The sequence below is a fragment of the Bubalus kerabau genome, chromosome 3 (genome assembly GCF_029407905.1).
Source record: "Bubalus kerabau isolate K-KA32 ecotype Philippines breed swamp buffalo chromosome 3, PCC_UOA_SB_1v2, whole genome shotgun sequence".
NCBI classification, from domain to species: Eukaryota; Metazoa; Chordata; class Mammalia; order Artiodactyla; family Bovidae; genus Bubalus; species Bubalus kerabau.
This window is the reverse complement of record NC_073626.1, coordinates 176,785,339-176,805,049: the sequence shown is the minus strand read 5'-3', so window position 1 is coordinate 176,805,049 and position 19,711 is coordinate 176,785,339.

Genomic DNA, 19,711 nt, shown 5'->3' with positions numbered 1-19,711 from the left:
CACAGTCCAACTCTCACATCCAGACATGACCACAGGAAAAACCATAGCCTTGACTAGACGGACCTTTGTTGGCAAAGTAATGTCTCTGCTTTTGAATATGCTATCTAGGTTGAACATAACTTTCCTTCCAAGGAGTAAGCGTCTTTTAATTTCATGGCTGCAGTCACCATCTGCAGTGATTTTGGAGCCCCAAAAAATAAAGTCTGACACGGTTTCCACTGTTTCCCCATCTATTTCCCATAAAGTGATGGGACCAGATGCCATGATCTTCGTTTTCGGAATGTTGAGCTTTAAGCCAACTTTTTCACTCTCCACTTTCACTTTCATCAAGAGGCTTTTTAGTTCCTCTTCACTTCCTGTCATAAGGGTGGTGTCATCTGTATATCTGAGGTTATTGATATTTCTCCCAGAAATCTTGATTCCAGCTTGTGTTTCTTTCAGTTCAGCATTTCTCATGATGTACTTGCATCACAGGAAATATTACTCAGCCAAAAAAAGAGTAAAATTTCACCATTTGCAACAACATGAGTGGGCCTGGAGGGTACTATGCTTAGTGAAGTAAGTCGGACAGAGAAAGACAAATATTATATGTCATCACTTATTTACGGAAGCTAAGAAATGAACAAATAAACATAACAAAATACAAATAGACTCGCAGATATAGAGAACACACTAGCAGTTACCAGTGGCAAGAGGAAGGGAGAAAGTGGCAAAATAGAGTTAGGAGACTAAGAGGTAAAAACTATTCAGTGCAGAATAAATAAGGTACAAGGATATATTGAGCAGCACGTGGAATATAGCCAGTGTTATAACAACTTTAGGTAGAGTATAGCCTATATTGAATCACTATGCTTTACACCTGAAGCTAATATAATATTATAAATCAACTATTCTTCAATTAAAAGAAAAAAGAAACCAAAGAGCAAGAATGAGGGAAGGCACCACACTCTGAGAATTTGATGGCCAACCCTGGCATGACTGAGGCAGCAGGGACTGTTAATCTGTTCACTTCCATCATCCCACTCAATCCTCCCCATAGTCCCCAGAGGCAGGTCTTTTTAATCCCCGTTTCATGAATGTGACTCTTGAGACTCTGACAGGTGATAGGACCTGCCCAAAGTTGCATGGTTGGTAAGTCAGCTGCCAGAATGGAATTTCTCTGACTCCAGATCACATGTTGTCTCCCTTCTCCAGCTGTTTAAGTCCTGAACTCCTAACACAGAAAACTGAAGAATAATCCCTAAGGGTGGTCTGCACCTTTCTTCTGATCCCCAACTGCTGAGGGTGAGTGTGAGTGCACTGTGGGTTTGCAGAAAGCTGGCATCTCTCTCACTGAAGGCCAATCACAAAGGCCCTGCCCTTGTCACTGAAGGACCAAATAAGAAGATGCCATTGTTCCATGGGACCACCCTCTGGGCTTCGTTCCTGGTGAAACTTGGTTGGAGAAAGTTGTGCCTGAGACCACAGTGAGGCTTCTCATTCTCCCCTCCAGGTCTCAGCCGGTGATAGGGTTTCAAGGCTAATACCTGAGCAGTCAGCTACCAGGAGGATCGCTGCCCACATCCCTCCAACCCTGAGAGCAGAAGCCCTGGAAAAGGGACCCACACCTGCCTGGAGAAGGTGGACCCTGATCCACAGGCCAAGGAGGAAGGGAGTGGGGGGCACACCACCTCAGCGTCAACCTTTATGTCTGTCTCTTCCAGACCTACCCATGATGACCCATTTCAACCTGATCCCAAACCCAGTGCTGTCCATACAGTAGGAGCTAAGCGAGGTCTGAAGCAGTTCAGCAAGGCAGTGAAGTTCAACTTGGCTGGTTTAGGAGCTCCAAATCAAAGCTAAATTCAAGCATATCCTTTACAAGAGTGCATTCAGACATCACTGTTTCTTGCTTACACCCTGGTCATTGCAGAGAGGTGCAGTTAGAGGTGGAAAATGACAGGAAAAGTGGATTCTCAGATGTTGCTGACTACAGCCCCGAGAGGACCGCAGAGGTGGGACTCACCCTGTTTTCTGCTGAAATTAAGGCCTTTTCCATTGATCTCTATATTTCTATGCGTCAGACATCTCTTCTGTGTGTACTGTCAGCGCCTCCTAACCCAGCATGTCCAAACCTGAGGTCATCTCCTCTCCACTGCAACCTGCCTCCCACCTGTGTTCTCAGTCTCCAAGACCGGAACATCTCTCCCATCAACCAGGCTTGGGACCTCATGGTGTCTGTGTCGCACTTTAATAAAGATTTTACTTAAGAAAAGAGCCCAGGACGTTTTCTACAGGATGCCCAGAAAACGCTGGAGAGATGAGCAAGGCTGGATCACATCAGACCAGACACCGGACAGACCTAGTTTCTGAGTAAAGGGTATGTGTTTATGGATTTTTAAAAAACTAAATGAATGAATAAAGTCATAGTGAGTGAACAAAGTCATGTACGAAAGAGAACATTCATAAGCAAATGAATGAATGAGCCAATTAAAGGATAAATAAATAAACGAGTAACTGAATACACAAATGATCAACTGAGAAAAAATTGTACGGACAAAGTACACGCAAATGGAAGAAGAAATGAGAGAACTAATGGTGGGAGGAAGAAATAAATTTACACATGAATGTGATAAATGGTTTTTTCAATGGTTCTTAAGACTGGCTGAAGAGGTGAGGAAGAATGAATGAATGGATGGACATAAAACTACAAAGATTAAGCAGTAAATGAGTGAGCAATTTTATAAATGAGAAAATGGTGAAAGAGTTCCAGCTGGATCCACAGGGTTGGTGAGGTTTCCATTCGGAAACCCTGGGGCTGAAGTCCTGACAGACTGACCACCTGCCTCTTAGTGAAGGCTTTTATTAATGCGACTTCTGTTGGATTTGATAATGACATTATTATATAATTTTATTAAATAGTATTAGCTGAAGTTGAAAGCTCCCCAGGATTAACTCTGAATTCAATAGAAAGGGCTAAATATTAGAATCAACTGCATTATTTTCCCAATTGTGCTGCAAATAATTACCCATTATACAGCAAACTCCCAGCAAGATTTTAATACTCACTATTAAATAACTGCTTCCACTACATCCCCACAAATTAATCTCCAGGAGGTGTAATTAATGTCGACAGGATAAGTTTGCTGTGTGGCCTGGTAATGAGGAACGGGGTTGAATTTGTCCCTGTGATCCTCCCGTGAGACTCGGCAAGGAGGCTGTGTGGTGCAGGAAGGAGGCAGGGGACTCTGTCGGGGGACTCAGAGCCTAGGTCCCAGGCCCCATCCACTGCCATGTGATATTAAACTTCTCACTCTCCCATCTGGGCCTCAGTCCCCTTCCCTATAAAATGAGGTTGGTTCTCCTAACTCCCACCCTCTCTGGAGGAACCTCATTCTAGTAGAGTTCCTCACTGTCACCGTGCGTCTCCATAGCTCAGGCACATCCTCATCACGGGCTAATGGGGGTCTCCCCCACCAAACTGGGGCCAGGACTGATCTCAACCTCAGCACACACTCAGCTCCCAGCCCAGAGCCTGCACAGGGTAGGTGCTCAGTGAACAACGCAGGGAGGAATACGTAGATCTTGCTGGGCAGTGTGGGTTTGAGAAGCCGCTTCAGTCCCGTTCAGAACCATGAGGTTTGATGAGCAGGAGGCCACTCACTATGTCCTCATGGAGCTTGTCACGTGGCCCCATTGCTGACACTTGTTCCCTGGACTCCACCTGCGTCTGCCCGGCTCAGCCCCTCCCCACTCCCTGTGCACTGTCTCTAGGACCTGGTGGGCCCGAATGTATGGGAACAAGCCGGTGCGATTGCGTACAGAGTATCGACAGGCTCTGATGCAGGGCTGATCAAAGTTTGCTGTGTTTAGTTACTAAGTCATGTCCATCCCCGTGTGACCCCACGGACTGCAGTATACCAGGCTTCCCTGTACTTCACTATCTGTCGGAGTTTGCTCAAACTCAGGTCCATTGAGTCCATGATGCCATCCAACCATCTCATCCTCAGTCGCACCTTCTCCTCCTGCTCTCAATCTTTCCCAGCATCAGGGTCTTTTTCAATGAGCTGGCTCTTCACATCAAGTGGCCACAGTATTGGAGCTTCAGCATCATTCCTTCCAATGAATATTCAGGGTTGACTTCCTTTAGGATTGACTGGTTTGATGTCCTTGTAGTCCAAGGGACTCTCAAGAGTCTTCTCCAACACCACAGTTCAAAAGCATCAATTTCTTTGGCGATCAGCCTTCTTTATAGTCCAACTCTCACATCCACACATGACTACTTAAAAAACCACAGCTTTGACTCTACAGACCTTTGTTGGCAAAGTGATGTCTCTGCTTTTTAATATGCTATCTATGTTTGTCATAGCTTTCCATCCAAGGAGCAAGCATCTTTTAATTTCATGGCTGTAGTCGCTGTCTGCAGTGATTTTGGAGCCCAAGAATATAAAGTCTGTCACTGTTTCCATTTTTTCCCCGTCTATTTCCCATGAAGTGATAGGACCAGATGCCATGATCTTAGCTCTCTGAATGTTGAGTGAAAGCCAGCTCTTTTATTCTTCTCTTCCACCCTCATCAAGAGGCTCTTTAGTTCCTCTTCAGTTTCTGCCATTAGAATGATATCATCTACATATCTGAGGTTGTTGATATTTCTCCCAGAAATCTCGATTGCAGTTTGTGATTCATCCAGCTGAGCATTCTGCATGATGTAATCTTCATGTAAATAAACAGGGTGACAATATACAGCCTTGTTGTATATTTAATCAATCCTGTATATATCCCAATTTTGAACCAGTCAGTTGTTCCAGTAAGGTTCTAACTGTTGCTTCTTGACCCAAATACACGTTTCTCAAGAGACAGGTACGGTGGTCTGGTATTCCCATCTCTTTAAGAATTTTCCACAGTTTGTTGTGATCCACACAGTCAAAGGCTTTAGTGTAGTTAATGAAGCAGAAGTAGATGTTTTTCTGGAATTCTCTTGCTTTCTCTGTGATTCTGCGAATGTTGGCAATTTGATCTCCGGTTCCTCTGCCTTTTCTAAACCCAGCTTGTACATCTGGATGTTCTCAGTTACATTCTGCTGAAGCCTAACTTGAAGGATTTTGAGAATTATCTTACTAGTATGTGAAATGAGTGCAATCATCTGGTAGTTTGAACAATTTTTGGCACTGCTCTTCTTTGGGATTGGAATGAAAACTGACATTTTCCAGTCCTGTGGCCACTGCTGAGTTTTCCAAATTTGCTGACATATTGAGTGCAGCACTTTGACTGCACCATCTTTTAGGATTTTAAATAGCTCAGCTGGAATTCCATCACATCCACTAGCTTTGTTTGTAGTAATGCTTCCTAAGGCCTGCTTGGCTTCATACTCCAGAATGTCTGACTCCAGGTGAGTGACCACACTATCACGGTTATCCAGGTCATTAAGACTTTTTTTGTATAGTTGGGGTCCCCATATTGACCCTGACCCAGTGCTGGTATTGACGAGAGGTCAGCCTGTGGATCTGACCCCCCACAGGGACAGAGAATGGAGACCTGTCAAGTCCCCCATGAGCACCTAGAGGAGAGGGTGTCAGGAAGAACAGGTCCCTTGACAGTGGACTTGAATGTCCCCAATATTCCATCAATGACACTGGATGCTGGCTATCCATTCTATCATCAATCATTCTGGAATTTCTTCCTGCTTCCAGAAGCCCACTTCCTAATTATTTTGCTCATTCTAAACTGTCTTCTCTGTTTCTAAAATTGACATAGATCAGCACCCACCTGCAGGTTTAATGAGCCTTTTCTCTGGATTTGACCCCACCTAACTCACCTCGTTTCTCTGCTCATTAACCCCTCTAGGTGACAGGCAGCCTCTTCTAATTGGACCTGATGAAACTGGCCTGGTGTGTGTTGTTGGGCGGGGGGGAGGGTACTTTGGGGGTGGGTAAGATCAGAGCTAGAAAAGACCAGTCTAACTTGGAGAAGACTCAGAATAGTATTACAGGGCTACTCAGTGATTCTGATTGTACTATCACTAGCTAAGTCTGGTCTGCAATGGGCAGATCTGTATAATCTGTTGATTCATTCAGTGAACACTCATTGAGCACTCTTTCTGGGCCAGGTCCTGGACTGAGACTGATGTGAACGCCTCTACCCCTCACTAATAGAGGAAGGCCAGTGCCACTGAGTCACCACATTCCCTTCGATCTCTCAGCAAATGGATGTTCAGTGTCTACTCTGTGCCCTCAAGCAGCCCACTGTCTAGGGGGGAAAAAGCAATCCTAAAACACACCTCACCCAAGAGTGGGTGCTCTGATGGGCTAAACACATGATGCTCTAGAGACACAGAGAAAGACACTTGAGTTCAGAGGCATGGCAGAAACAAGAGCCCAGTCATGGAGGAAGAGAATGGGGTACTTGCCTGGCAAACAGGTGGGAAAGGGGGGCATTCTGGGAAGATGGCAAGAATGTGTGTGTGAGAGGTAGGGATCATAAGCAGCCGATGGATGTAGCGTGTGTGTGTGTGTGTGTGTGTTAAGACAGAGGAAGATAAAGCAGAAGAGGGAGTCCCCATGAGTCATAAAGGGCCTTGATGCCCACACTGAGGATACGGTCTTTATTCTGAGGAGGGGGTAGATCTCTGAGACAGAGTGCAAGATCAGCTCTGTATAACCAGGCAATCCCTCCACTGAGCAGGGCCCATCTCCATGCTCAGGAAGAGCAAGGATCTGGAGGCGGTCTTTTGGTAGGCCAGGGAGAATGGTCACAAGTTGCCTTGGGCAATCTTGTCTGTAGGATCCTCCGTAAGTTCCATGACCTACTTATCTCCCATCTCTGTGTCAGTGATGTTGGGCACTGACCAAGTGACCTTCACAGCTGGTCACCTCCATGGGCTCTGCCCAGAGGAACTGTTCCAATTGGACTCTTCCACACCCTCTGCTCCCTCGCAGCAGGTCCAGGCTCACAGGGGGAGCCCTAGCAGGTGCCCCTGAAGCAGAATCAAGACAGTCCTGTTCACATTAGGTTTGAGATATCCAAGAACACCTCCAAAGACACAGGCAACCAGACAGGTAGCTGGGGCTCCTCTTCTTAAGTCTGCTACAGTCTCCAAATTGTCCTTGATTATTACAAATTGCTCTTAGAGGAAGAAGTTCTAAAAAGAGAAGAAAAATAGACAGAGAAGGCTCCTATGAGAAAGATCAATAATTAAACATGAACATTTTTAAATGTCTGCTCCATATGATGCTCTAACTCCTGATTAGGGTCAATTCTTTAATAATTGACTGGGGGGTTCTGGATAGTTAAGAAGCAAGAGAATCGGGGGCTTCAGAGTCAGACAGACCTGGATGACCTTAGCTCAGCCATGTCCTTGGACAGATTTTACTTCACCTTCCAGCCTCCATCTCCTCATTTCTGAAGTGGATGGTCATGCCTCTTTCACAAGTTTAAAGGCAAATTTAAATGAAAGAACATGGGTAAAACAGCAACACCTGGGACATGGCAAACGTTCAAACCACGGTTGCTGCTATTACCAACTAAGTGAAGAATGAAGATAAAGACAAGGTTGTCTTGGGAGAGAGGCTTCCTGCCTCTTTATCTCTTTGGAAATCTCCTTGGTAGACTGCACAGCTAGTTTGATAATCTCTTATTCGTCTGATCAAATAAAGCTTGACTGCAGAAAGCTTTATCATCAAAAGAAAAGTGAAGATGCCCACACTGTGTTGCCCATAAGATCCATTTCTTACACAGAGTCCTTGGTTGCAAAGAGGTAGAGGACAGCCCCTCGGCCCTGAACTGAGGGCAGGCCCAGCAGAGTCTCATCGTGTCCCCACAACAGCTGCAAAGGGGCATCACATTCCCCTCACCATTAACTCGTTTGCACAAAGTCACAATTAGATGTGAATGGCAGAGTCTGATTTCTGCCTTCTTTGTCCTTTCAACTTACAAGGATTTCCTCTGCTTTTTTTTTTTTTTTTTCATTTTGGCTCATTTTCTGCCATCATATCAATCAAGCTTTTATACCATCTATTTTTCGTCTATGGATTTGGAAATTGTTCATTCCATTTATCTTCTTTATTGGTTAATCTTTACATTTTAATAAGCACACTTGACTTAACACTGTCTAAAGTAAATCAATATCTCTCCCCATGCTCCGAACAATGCACAGAGCTTCGTATACATCAATTTTCATCACTTCTCCAGTCTTGCTGTTACGGTTCCACCCTCCTTTACACCACAAATTAGTTACACAACTTTCATTTGTTAATGCTTTTGTGTGACAAGATCAATGTGAGCTCATGGTTTCTCTGCTCAGCACTGTACCTGTGATCTACTCCTTCCTTTTCACAACACTGTCTTCCCTGAAGTGTGTCATTTATCTGTCCTCTCAGAAAAACCTTGTAATATCTCTCAGACTTCATCTGAAAATATATTTCTCCTTTTTTTATTTTAAATATTCTTTTATTTCTTCAAATTTGCCATTTATCAAGACTGATTGAAATTTTTAAAATACAGTTGAATCCCATCACCATCATCAATATGGAAATAGTTTTAAGAGAAAACTGATGTGTTGTTTCCCACTTCAGCCACTATCTTCCTCAATTTTAAACACTAGTGTAAGTGCTTTTTTGGGTATTCAGATAGTTTAGATAATTTTCGATAGTTCTTTCTCTTGGCATTGAAATAGCATTCCACTGTTTCCTGGTCTCTATGGTTGCTGCTGAAAAGTCTGTTGTCAGTCTAATTGTCTTTCTTTGATGGGTAATCAGGTCTTTTCTCTGGTTGCTTTTTTAGTGCAAATGTTTTTTTGGTGCGTAATATGCATACAGAAGAATGTTCAGATCATAAGTGTGTGCTCAGTCGTGTCTGACCCTTTTATGGATGGCCCCCAGGCTCCTCTGTCCATGGGATTTTCCATGCAAGAATACTGGAGTGGGTTGCCATTTCCTTCTCCACATAAGTCTTCAGCTACTGAATTTTCACAAAGTAAACATAAAGCATTACTACAAACTGACAAGCCCCCTAATAATCCCTTCCAGTTACTCTACCTCCACCAGCCATAACCACTATCCTAACTTCTAATGGCCTGTTTTTTAACTGTATATAATAATATACAATGCGCCCTTTTTTCTCTCAACATATAATTGTAATATTCATTCATGGTGCATATTGTTTGGGTTTGTTTAATATTATATTTTATTTTTCCCATTCTGCCTTTAATAGGCAGTTTCCAGTTTGGAGTTTTTATGAATAGGGCTGCTCTGAACAATCTTCTCCATTTCTTTTGGCAAACATATAGTACATAGATGAGAATAGAATGTACTGGGTCATAGTTCTTTTAATTCAGGTCTGTGTCATGTCTGACTGAGGTTCTGATGTTTGCTTTGTCTTTTCATTTCTTTTGTCTTACCTTTTGGCATTCCTTGTGATTTTTGTTGTTGTTGTTGGAAGCTGGACATTTTGCACTGAGTAATAGAAACTGAAGTAAGTAGACCCCTAGTGTGAGGATTTATGTTAGTCTGGCAAGGAGTTGAGTTGTATTTAGTGTTTGCTATAACTGTAGGTGCCGAGGGCTTAAAATTCCTCTAGTATCCTTGTCTTAACCTCCCCCTCTTGACTTCAGGCTTTCCTGAACCCCAGAGAGAGTCTGCTTGGCAGCTCTTTCAAATCTAATCCATTATTATTTGTATTGAAAACCCTGTTTGTCTGGTGATAAAGGAGGTGAGGCGTTTATAATCTTCCAATTAAACCTCAGTCTTTGAGTGGAGCTGTGTCTCTGGCCTGTGACGTTCTTATATGCTTCCCCCAGTGCCAGTTAGGTGAAAGGAAGGCTAACGGAGGCTGCAGTGAGAAGAAGGCCCTCCCTTCATGCTGCTGGAGAAAGGCTCTGGTTAAGTCTTTCCTCTTGAACAGTAGGCCTTTGTTATGGAGAGGATCTGGGTATTTCACAAAGATTACTCTTCCTTTCTTTCTGCCAGAACCAAGAAGGTATCTTCTTGGAGTTGCATCATGACAGTCTGGTGGAGTTCCTGGAGAGAAACCCCATGAAACCTTGTGTGCCCCCAGGACTGTGGCGTCCAAGGAGTTTCTCACCTTCACACTCAGTCTCCAGCTATTTAACAGAATTATCATTTAAGTGTTCCTACCTGTTTATGACTCTAGCAGCTTCTGCTACAGGCAGGCAGGTCTTATCTGTGACTTTCTGGATTCACATGTCTCCAGATTTCAGGGTAGCAGTTTGCTCTGCAACCTCAGTTTTCTGATAGAGCCAAGAAAAGTTTATTTTCCACTTGTCCAGCTGCTTATTGTAAACATGGAAATGACCATTTCCAGGCTTTTTACATGGAAGCTCTATGTATTTATTTGCACTTGCTCAATTTCTTCTTGAAACTATGAATTCAAGTCTTTCATACATTCTGTAGAAGTCATGGTCCTTACTGATTTGAGTATTAATTTTCCAAATTCTATTTTGATGTTCTGTAACTTCTAATAAAAATTTTTGAAACTTCTCAATCTCTCCTTCACATCTCTATACCTCTTCTCCAATCTCTATTCCTTTCTGTGTGCATTCAGGGTAATTTCCTCTTGTCTACACTCCCCATAACTGATTGCTTCCGCAGTTCTACCTAATCCACTACCCAGTCCATGGTTTGAGAATTTTTTTAATTGCAAAAATTATCATTTTTGTTTTTAGATTTTTTCTTTTTTACTTTTCTACTCACATTTGGGGGTTTGCAAACAATACCTGCAATATAAAGTAAAGCTATAAGCCCAAGCAAAGCACAGGCCTATAGTCACCCAAGGAATTTCTCATTTCTCTCAAAGTCCAGGCAGAAACTGACAATCTCCCATATTGTTTCCCAGTTGTCAGGAATGGATTCTTTTTCTCTTATATGCTCTCTCTGAGATTCAGCCCCCTGAAGGTCACAGCTTTATGCAACTTCTGCATTGTACCCAAAACATCATTTCCTGTTCCTGGAAGGATTAAACCCAGTCCCTTAGCTGGTGGCTGTTCATCCCCAACCCTGAAACATGGCAGTAGATTGCCAGTCCGCACACTTGCCACCTGGTTGTCAGTTTCTTTCTACCTCCTGGGGATGCCCCTTGCCCTCTTGCTATATTTGGTCAATTGTCCCTCGAGTTTGTAGAGAAAAGGTTTTCATGGGCAGAATTTAGAGCCCAATCTCTGTGTTAGGTCCATCCCCTGCCTTGCTCACTCAAAGCCCATCTGGATTCACTGTATCTGAGGATCCCATGGGTCATCCAGGTCCAAGTGTTCAGGAGACAGATATACAGGTCAGGACTCAGCACGTGGAGCTGGGGTGTGGACAGATACATGGGTCAGGACTCAGCACGTGGAGCTGGGGTGTGGACAGATACATGGGTCAGGACTCAGCACATGGGCTGGAGTGTGGACAGATACATGGTCAGGACTCAGCACATGGGCTGGAGTGTGGACAGATATATGGGTCAGGACTCAGCGCATGGGCTGGGGTGGGGACAGATACATGGGTCAGGACTCAGCACATGGGCTGGGGTGTGGACAGATACATGGGTCAGGACTCAGCACATGGGCTGGGGTGTGGACAGATTTGGAATACAGTGGATGTGCTTACTAATATCCTTGGCAAAGTGCAAATGTCCACTTAGATCTGTTTGGCATTTTGTTCCTCAACCTGTGTGTGTCTGGGCTTATGTGCGCAGAAGTACGTACTTTTGTGTCTGAGGCCTGGATCAGTGACAAATATGAGTGTGAGTTCAGGAAGCACCACATCCTGCTATTTTTAGGAAAGGATTCAAGTGGATTCATATGAGCTAAAGTGGAAAGGACACAGCTTAGGGCTGTGTCAATAGCCCAGGCTCTGGTATTTATTAGATATATAACTTTGAGCAGTTATATATAATTTCTCATCTCTGAGCCTCAGTTTCTTCATCTGTAAAATGGGAATAATATAAATCATCTTACAGTGTTGCTATGAAGATTAACTGGAGAGACAGGCATCCAGATGTGCCAAGCCAAGCACATACTGGGAGCCTGATAAGTGCATAAAGAGCCCCTACTCTGTGTTCAGAGTCAGGTCAAATAGATCCAGGCTCCAGGTATCATCAAGAAGATGATATTTGTGTTGGGCCTTCAAAGATTAAATTCCACTAGGTGGAAAGTAGAGGGAAAAGCTTCTCAGGCAGAGAACACAGCAGGTGCAAAAGTTGGAGATGTTCAAGGGTATAGAATGTTCCAGGAGCAGTGAGTTGTGACAACACCTACCAGGGAACTGAGAGATCTGTGCTCAGGGGAGTCAGACCTCGAGGCCAGGAAGCAAAGCCTGGCTCTGCACCTGGTGTTACTCATGATTATGAAAGTGTTGGGACCTGTGAGTCTATCATCTGAATTAATGAGTATGTATCATAGCTACTAGTATCTATTGAGAGATTCTGCGTACCAGGCACAGTTTCCTGTATTAACTTATTTAAACCTCACAATAAGCTCACGAGGTAAGTATCATTATTATTCCCATGTTACAGATGAGGAAACTGAGATCCAGTGGAGTTGAGTTGACTAGAGAAAAGGGCCAGCTCTCAACCCCTGCAAGGCAGCTCTAGGCACATTTGGGATCAGAGATGACCAAAGGATCACTAGATGCCCCAAGGGTACAGGATCCTTAGTGATAGGGGCTTACTGAGCTACCTTCTGGAAGCTGTCCTAGAGATCAGTGTCACTTTGGGGATCCATGCCCACCTGGCCAGGAACAGTGGGTTCTCAATGCCAGTCCCCAAACCTTTCATCAGAAGAGCTGAGCTCCCCCTGTTGAAGGCTGGACTCCCAGACACAAGCATCTCTTTGATTACTTTCTAATGAAAAACACATTTGCATCCAAACTGAAATTATATTGTCAGCAGTTAATTATCACTTGTCAAACAAGTGTGTGCTCAGATTGTGGGTTTGATTTCCATTTAGGTTTGCAAAAGCCTTGTTCCTCTTATTTGATGAGGGCTCTCTGAGCAAGAGATACTCATTGTTGGAATTGTTGCTTTTTTTAAGCAGTTTTTTTTGTGTGTGTGTTTTTAATAAGCAGGTTTCTTTGCTGTCTGAGTCCGGGCTTTTGGCAAACAACAGAAAAGCACTCAGTGTAATTTAAGCAAAGAAAAATGTCAGGCAGAGGAGTGTTTTAGACTCTGGGGATGTCCCTGGAAACTTAGAGGCACCTGGACCTAAAGCCCCCAGTCGGATCCCAGGGAGTTGCCCTACCCATCTGCTCTCAGGGGCTCACAATCTCCCATCCCAGTCCGCTTCCTTGTTCCCCTGCCTGCTGGCTTCTGTTCTCACCGTGTAGGAGTGGCTGTGCCTCCACTGTTTGAATCAATGGCACACTCGCTAGGTCAAGGGCCAGACAAATATGGGTTCAAGTCCTGACTCACGGGGTACACTTGGGCTTCTTGCTCATTCCCACGAACCCATTGCTTTGTGTGTAAATTGGGGTCACTACCTGCCTTGCCCATTTCCTGTACAAATGAAATGATGTCATACAAGCAAAATACTTTGCACATTGACAGTCACGTGGTGGACTCTGCAAGGAAATGTAACTGTGCTGTTTCTGTTGCATGGTTATTGTTGTTATCATGATAACAAGACAGTGTCCTGAGCAGAGCGAGAACCTCTTCTGATGGAGGTGGAGAAAAGATGTCACTGTCTGCCAGGCCCTCACTGGGTGGCCAAGGAGCAGGTGCCTTGTGACCTCTGCCCTAAGCTAAGAGCCCTGACCTCCTTGCTCAAAACGTGGAAAAAGTAATGATCACCTCGTGTGCACAGTTATGGGGACAGAACAAGATGAGACTGTCCTGGCAGGCAAAAGGTGCTCAATTAATCCCCCCTTTGCTTTCTGGCATGTGCCCTTGACCTGGGAAGGAACAGTGAGTGCCTAACCGACGCGGAAAGGAGAGAGACTAGATGAATGATATTTTTAATGGGATTGTGGGTCACATGACAGCTCGATTTAGAATCTTCTCTGAAGGCCTGGACCAGAAGCTGGAATCTTTTGTAATTTTTTTCCTTTGTTCTTTGGCTGACGTCTGTTTTTCCCAGGGCAAACGGAAGCTCCAGAGGGCGAGAATGAGTTTGTGTTAGCAGTTCTCTCCAAAGCCTGTGGCAGAGCATATAGCACATAGATCACATCACAGATATGTCATGTGGATGAGTGTGATGATGCTCATAAAGCACTCAGCTCAGCACCTGGAATATTCTATGTGATGTCCATGAATTATAATCACTGATTTTTTAGAATTCAGGGTGACGGAAGCCTGAGGTGGACTTCCCTGGTGGCTCAGATGGTAAAGAATCCACCTGCAATGCAGGAGACCTGGGTTCAACCCCTGAGTTGGGAAGATCCCTTGGAGAAGGGAAAGGCTACCCTCTCCAGTATTCTGGCCTGGACAATTCCATGGACAGAGGAGCCTGAGGTGGGGAGAAGGAGAAGGGGCTGAAGACACCATCATGCCTGAAGGTGAGGAAAACCAGGAGGACTAACAAGATGTGGGGGTGAGCCTCCAGTTTTAACTCATGGGGTGAACAGGAGGGACCCACTCTGTGAAGCAGAAAACCAGGCCTGAGAACAAGGATGCAGAGCCTAGCTCCGTAAAGAGAGAGCAGAGCTGCTCAGGGGCAGGTTTTCTCTGAACATGGTCTCCGCAGCACCCCCATCCCCAGCCCTGACACCCCCGAGTCCCCATTCAGCCCAGCAGCCCATGTGCATTTCAGGCCAGAGCACATAGCTACGGGGACCTGGAGTGGCAGTTCTTGTCCAATGAGGAGCCAGAGAAGGTATTGTCCTCGTCACAGGGGCCATCAACGGGAAAGCAGGGGCTCAGCGTAGGGGTCCCTCCAGCCTGAGAGCAGAATTCATTCTCAGCTCCTGAGAAGATGAAGTGGATGACACCAGCCTGGATTTTCATGTCTCACAAGCTCCTGTCCAGACAGCCCCCCTGTTGCCATCTCCCTCCAAAGAAGGAGCGATGGTGAAAGCAGGGGCATCCCAGGGGGGCCGAGCCACACAGTGCCCCTCTCCCTTCTTCCTCACACAGTCTCACAAGCTCACCACCCCCTCAGACCTGGGTTCTAGAGTTGCCTCTTCCCCTTACCCTGGCCAGGTGGCTTCTGTTACCCAGGAAGAAGGGACATCAAGACTGTCCCTCTGGCCTCCCCTCCAGGCCTCTTTATCTGGGTAACAGCCTTGACTTTACCTCCACCTCCAGAGCTGGTCCCTGATTCCCTAAGCCATAGCCCAGACCAGGGGCAATCAGCACAGGACTAGTTCAGTCCTGTGTTTACCTCAAAGGTAAACATATCACTTACCATGAGCCAATCAGAGAAGTCCAGGACTTTTGCGTTCTGGCTGGAAGAGGTATGTCTTCCAGTAAATGGCATCATGAAACTACGTGGCCCCCCATTAATGCTGCAGCCACCTGAGAACCTAGACCAAAGATGAAGACAGTGCCTTGGAGACAGAGAAGAGGCTTGGAAAACACTGGGTCCTTGGTCGCACAACTGAGATGCTGGATCAATCCTTACCTGATACCTAACCCGCCACTAGTTTGATAGTTTAAGCAAGTGTGTGCTGGGTTTTCTTGCCACCTGCACTGGATCTCAGCTCATCCTTCTGTAACAGGAAGCACTTATTCCCTGAAGGCTCAAATGTTCACTGGTTCCATTGGAATCCCAGGAATTAGCAAGGGCTCCCAGTCCCTGACAGGAAACCTTCAAAAATGAATCTCCGTGAGTAGCTCCTATTTCAGTGCTAAATCTATTCATTCATTCATTCAACCAGAATAGGTTAAGCACCTACTCTGTTCCCAGCCTTGTGCAAAGTGTGCGGTTAACCTCCAAGGGAAATAAGGTGAAGAAAAGGAAAACAAACAATGAAGAAGAAAACCAGTAAATAAGACAGTTTCAGAGGGGGTTACGTGCTTGGAGAAAATAAAACAAGGCAACACAATAGGACCCTGACTCAGGTGTCAGGGGACAGACACTGCTTCGTCTCAGGCGGCCAGGAAGGGTTTCTTGGGACAGGTGGCATGTGGGCCAAGACCTTAATGATGAGAAGGAGCAGCGATACTAAGATGTAGGACAGGACATTCCTGAAAGAAAGAACGGCAAGTGCAAAGGCCCTGAGGCAAAACAGGCTTCTTATATGTCAGGAAAAAAGATAAAAAGACAGTGGTGTTGGCTCAAATTAGACTCAGTAAAATTTGAATACAGTTTGTTATGGGCCAGTTACTATTCTAAGCACTCCATTTGCGTTAACTAACAATCTCTGAACAAGCCATCAGGATATGTGTCACTACCCCCATTTTACAGATGTAGATTCATGAGTCCCAGAGAAGCTTATTAATGAATTTAAGATCTTATAGCTAGTGAATGTCAGAGGCTGGATTTGAACTCGGGTTTTCAGATGCTGGAGCCCACATCCTTTCTGCCTTCCTGTGCCTCATTTGGGGAACGATGCTAACAGTCTTTCCCGTGGTTTCCTGTGAGCTCGCTATGGCCTTCCCTCACTTCTCAATCAGGCAGGGCCTCCTCACCCGCCTTCAGCCTCATGGTCAGCCTCGTGTACAGCCCCTGGTGGAGAAGGCTGCCGTTTGGGGGAATGTATTCAAGTCGGTGGAATGTTAGTGTCGTTGTTACTGCTCACCTGTGCTATGTTCTCCAATCAACTTTACCCGTATTTAAGGATTTGATTTGTTTTTCTTCCATTTGATCAGCCTGACCACCGTGTCTTGATCTTAGTTTCTCCCAGACTTGAGTGGGGAACAGAAATGCCACTTATTGGCCCTGCAAACCCCGAGAGTGATCATCAAAGTTGGCAGGGGTTGGAGCAGGTAGAGGCTCAGAGGTTGCATTTTATTCTGAATACAACTGGATGGACTTCCAGGTTCAGCCTGCCAGTTGCTTCTCCTGTCCTTATAACAAGAAAAACCTGGAAAACTGAAAACCAATGACTGTTCTTGGACTCATCAGAGAACTGACATTACAAGGCAAACTGCCCCTCCAAAATCAGGAGAGATGGGGTATGCAGATGGTCACAGCAAGACCCACTGGACCCATTGTTAAAGGAAAAAAAAAATGACTCATGACACTTGCTAAAAAAAAAATAGTAAAGCAGATTTATTCAGGAAGTGGGGGTGCTTCAAGAATGGGATTCTGTAGTAGGGGAGGGAGAGATTGGGCTCACCCCCAAATCCAACAAGAAAAAGAAGGAATTTATAGCCAAGGAGCAATGTAAGGGGTCATTGGATGGAAAATTTCTAAGAGGAAACCTCGGGGGTTAGAGGACATTCTAGCTAAAGTAATCTAACAGGATTCTTGCTGAAGGCAGCCTGGGTGATCAGTTGTCACGTGGGGGATAGTGAAGATGCAGAACCCAATCAGATAAGGAGGGTAATCAGAGGGTGAGGGTGGGGGATTCTGATTAAACTGACTTGGCAGGACCCTCACTGCAACTGTATGATGCGTGGATAAAAATGAAATCCCCCATCCAGGGCCCAGTTGAGAAGAGAATTCAGAGGAGCCTGTTTGGTCAAGGAGAGAATCTTTGCCACCATAAATCTGGCGGGAACACTTACATGCAGCTTAACTTGCTAGAGGCTGAGTGTGGACTAATGTAGGGGTAGAAACTCCTGGGGCCCCTGCAGTCTCAGGGGAGCCCCAAACTTTCATGGGCTTTACTCCTCGAACCCCATCAAATACACCTGGAAGGCACTGGAGTTTTGAGCAGAGGAGTCACCCACACTGGGATTATCTCTGCAACCAGCAAGCTCCAAAGAAGGTAAAGCAGACCCCTGGTGATCTAAAGCGAAGTCACTCAGTCATGTCCAACTCTTTGCAACCCCATGGACTGTAGCCTACAAGGCTCCTCCATCCATGGGATTTTCCATGCAAGAATATTGGAGTGGGTTGTCATTTTCTTCTCCACCTGGTGATCGAACAGAACTGGAAAGAACTTCCTCACCAATACTGAAAAACGTCTGACTTCCTGTCTTGCCTGAAATTCTGCCATTAATTTCCTCTCTGGGTCCAAAAGATTTATCTGAGACCCATCGCCAAACATAAGGACCGCCACTGAGCAACGCCTTGACTGCTGAGCTTACAGATTGGGGTGGGGATGTCAGAGGGAGCTGAGCACAGGGGTCTGGGAAGGATTTCTGGGGTGAAGACTCGGGGACAGAGAGTAGGAGAGCAGGAGCCAAGGAAAAGGGAGGGACACACTTGGCAACCACCTTCTTTCTGATTTATTCCCTGAAGATAAACAAGATCCAGCCCTGCCCTCTAGGAGCGCACAGTCTGAGAGAGGAGGCAACACTGAGAACAGAGGCTCGCATGCAGTAAGAGCTGGGCAATGGAAGAGCACAGAGAAGAGGAAGCAGCCAGCCCGGGACAAGGGGTAGTCAGAGATGCTCTCCTGAGGCGGGGACACTGGAGCAGACTAGGCGAGTTGATATGGAACTGGAACAGTGTTCCAAGCAGCCAGAACAGCACGTGCCAAGACCCAGAGGAATGAGAATGCACAGAGCGACCAGAGCCCAGATGGCTGGGGGGAAGTGGTGAGAGACGGTCCTGAATGCCAGCTGTGGGCCCTGGGAGGACCAGGGGCTTGAGGGCAGCAAGCAGGAGTGGAACGTGACCTCCAGGAAACCTATCTCCCAAGGGTCCTGACAGCTCCTAGTACACAGGAGGGGCTCCACAAACATGAAATGAAGGAATGAATAAATGATGGTGACAGGGTAATAGGAAGACAAGGAGGATATTGCAGTGGTCCAGGCAACAGCTAATGGAGGTCACACAAGGTCATAGCGGTGGGCACAAACAAAACAGGTGACTTGAGAGCAATCCAAGAGGAAGGCACTGGGTTGGGTGGGGTGTATACCCGGGGTGGCTCAGACGATAAAGAATCTGCCTGCAATGCAAGAGACCCAGGTTCAGTCCCTAGGTCAGGAAGATCCCCTGGAGAAGAGAGTGGCAACCCACTCCAGTATTTTTGCCTGGAGAATTCCATGGACAGAAAAGCCTGGCGGGCTACAGTGCACGGGGTCGCAAAGAGTCAGACACAACTGAGCGACTAACACTTTCACTTTCATACCTGTGTGTATGTACACTAGGGGGCTGTTTGTGTGTCTGTGTCAATGCATGTCTCTATGTGTGTCTGGGTGTGTGCTGTGCGTATCTGCACACTTGTCTGCACATACAGACGTTCTGAGTGGAGCCCACAGGACTCACTAAGGCCAGAGGCCAGCTGGGACCCCCATCCAGTGCCTCTTCCTCTGCCCACGCTGCCCTCATTACCAAAGAGGGGTGTTTGTCCCAGCCCTGACCACCCCCAGGCCATCTTTCTATGCATCTCCTGCTGTGATTGATATAAATGCTGCTGTAATTTCTCATCATTCCCTGAAATTTACAAAATGGTTTATTCAGTTACACTTTCAGCTCTGCTCCTTCCTTTCCTGTTCTGTTGTGTTGTGACCAGGCAAAGAGAAGAATAAGAAAAGTGATAAAGCATCAGGAGGAGGAGGAATGATGGGGAAAAGAAAAGCAGCTGTGGGGCCAAAAGGTGATCACAGGAAAACGATGGGAGTGAGTCATTTATTTTCTTTTAAATAAGGATGAGTTCTGTTCACTTCCTAATACACCAGCCTCGTGGTTGCCTGTGATACGGGCCCCAGGAGGAGGGGATGTGACCTGATTACTCATGACTGTCCACCT